The sequence below is a fragment of the Sapajus apella genome, unplaced genomic scaffold (assembly GCF_009761245.1).
Source record: "Sapajus apella isolate SASKATOON/1434 unplaced genomic scaffold, GSC_monkey_1.0 scaffold126, whole genome shotgun sequence".
NCBI lineage: Eukaryota > Metazoa > Chordata > Mammalia > Primates > Cebidae > Sapajus > Sapajus apella.
The window spans coordinates 1-2805 of NW_022437066.1; positions in this window are offsets into that span (position 1 = coordinate 1).

Here is a 2805-nt window from a genome sequence, read left to right on the forward strand (position 1 = left end):
TTGAATGCCCTTTATTTCTTTTTCTTGCCTGATTGCTCTGGCTAGAAATTCTAGTACTATGTTGAATAGGAGTGGTGAGAGAGGGCATCTTTGTCTAGTGCCAGATTTCAAGGGGAATGCTTCTAGTTTTTGCCCATTCAGGATGATATTGGCTGTTGGTTTGTCATAAATAGCTTTTATTATTTTGAGATACGTTCCGTCAATACCTAGCTTATTGAGGGTGTTTAGCATAAAGAGCTTTTGAATTTTGTCAAAGGCCTTCTCTGCATCAATTGAGATAATCATGTGGTTTTTGTCTTTGGTTCTGTTTATGTGGTGAATTACGTTTATAGACTTGCGTATGTTGAACCAGCCTTGCATCCCCCGGATGAAACCTACTTGATCATGGTGGATAAGCTTTTTGATGTGCTGTTGCAATCGGCTTGTCAGTATTTTATTGAAGATTTTAGCATCTATGTTCATCATGGATATTGGCCTGAAGTTTTCTTTTCTTGTTGAGTCTCTGCTGGGTTTTGGAATCAGGATGATGTTGGTGTCATAAAATGATTTGGGAAGAATTCCCTCTTTTTGTGTTGTTTGGAGTAGTTTGAGAAGGAATGGTACCATCTCCTCCTTGTATGTCTGGTAGAAATCGGCTGTGAACCTGTCTGGCCCTGGACTTTTTTTGGGTGGTAAGCTCTTAATTGCTGCCTCAACTTCAGACCTTCTTATGGCTCTGTTCAGGGTTTCGGCTTCTTCCTGGTTTAGGCTTGGGAGGAGGCAAGTGTCCAGGAATTTATCCATTTCTTCCAGGTTTACTAGTTTATGTGCATAGAGTTCTTTCTAATAATCTCTGATGATGGTTTGAATTTCTGTGGAATCTGTGGTGATATCCCCTTTATCGTTTTTTATGGCATCAATTTGCTTATTCTCTCTTTTCTTTTTTATTAATCTAGCTAGTAGTCTGCCTATTTTGTTGATCTTTTCAAAAACCAGCTCCTGGATTTATTGATTTTTTGAAGGTTTTTTTGTGTCTCTATCTCCTTCAGTTCTGCTCTGATCTTAGCTATTTCTTGTCTTCTGCTAGACTTTGAGTTTTTTTGATCTTGCTCCTCTAGCTCTTTTCATTTTGATGATAGGGTGTCAATTTTTGATCTCTCCTTGCTTCTCATGTGGGCACTTATTGCTATATAATTTCCTCTAGAGACTGCTTTAAATGTGTCCCAGAGATTCTGGTATGTTTTGTCTTCACTCTCGTTGGTTTCGAAGAACATCTTTATTTCTGCCTTCATTTCATTGTTTACCCAGTCAACATTCAAGAGCAAGTTGTTCAGCTTCCATGAAGCTGTGCGGTTCTGAGTTAGTTTTTGAATTCTGAGTTCTAACTTGATTGCACTGTGGTCTGAGAGACTGTTTGTTATGATTTCCGTTCTTTTGCATTTGTTGAGGAGTGATTTACTCCCAATTATGTGGTCAATTTTAGAGTAGGTGTGATGTGGTGCTGAGAAGAATGTATATTCTGTGGCTTTGGGGTGGAGAGTTCTGTAAATGTCTATTAGGTTTGCTTGGTCCAGGACTGAATTCAAGTCCTGGATATCCTTGTTAATTTTCTGTCTGGTTGATCTGTCTAATGTTGACAATGGGGTGTTAAAGTCCCCACTATTATTGTGTGGGAGTCTAAGTCTCTTTGTAAGTCATTAAGAACTTGCCTTATGTATCTGGGTGCTCCTGTATTGGGTGCGTATATATTTAGGATCGTTAGCTCTTCTTGTTGCATTGATCCTTTTACCATTATGTAATATCCGTCTTTGTCTCTTATGATCTTTGTTGCTTTAAAGTCTAATTTATCAGAGATGAGAATTGCAACTCCTGCTTTTTTTTGCTCTCCATTTGTTTGGTAAATCTTCCTCCATCCCTTTATTTTGAGCCTTTCTGTATCCTTGCGTGTGAGATGGGTTTCCTGGATACAGCACACCGATGGGTTTTGTCTTTTTATCCAATTTGCCAGTCTGTGTCTTTTGATTGGGGCATTTAGTCCATTTACATTTAGGGTTAATATTGTTATGTGTGAATTTGATACTGCCATTTTGGTGCTAGCTGGCTCTTTTGCCAATTAGTTGATGCAGATTCTTCATTGTGTTGAGTCTCTTTACCATTTGGCATGTTTTTGGAGTGGCTGGTACTGGTTGTTCCTATATATGTGTAGAGCCTCTTTCAGGAGCTCTTGTAAAGCTGGCCTGGTGGTGACGAAATCTCTGAGTACTTGCATGTTCACGAAGGATGTTATTTTTCCTTCACTTATGAAGCTTAGTTTGGCTGGATAGGAGATTCTGGCTTGAAAGTTCTTTTCCTTAAGGATGTTGAATATTGGCCCCCACTCTCTTCTGGCTTGTAGGGTTTCTGCTGAGAGATCTGCTGTGAGTCTGATGGGCTTCCCTTTGTGGGTAACCCGACCTTTCTCTCTGGTTGCTCTTAGTATTTTCTGCTTCATTTCCACCCTGGAGAATCTGACGATTATGTGCCTTGGGGTTGCTCTTCTTGACGAATATCTTTGTGGTGTTCTCTGTATTTCCTGGACTTCATTATTTGCCTGCCTTTCTAGGTTGGGGAAATTTTCCTGGATAATATCCTGAAGAGCATTTTCCAGCTTGGATTCATTCTCTTCGTCGCATTCGGGTACGCCTATCAAACGTAGATTACGTCTTTTCACATAGTCTCACATTTCTTGAAGACTTTGTTCATGCCTTTTTACCTTTTTTTCTCTATTCTTGCCTTCCCGTTTTATTTCATTGAGTTGATCTTCAACCTCTGATATCCTTTCTTCTG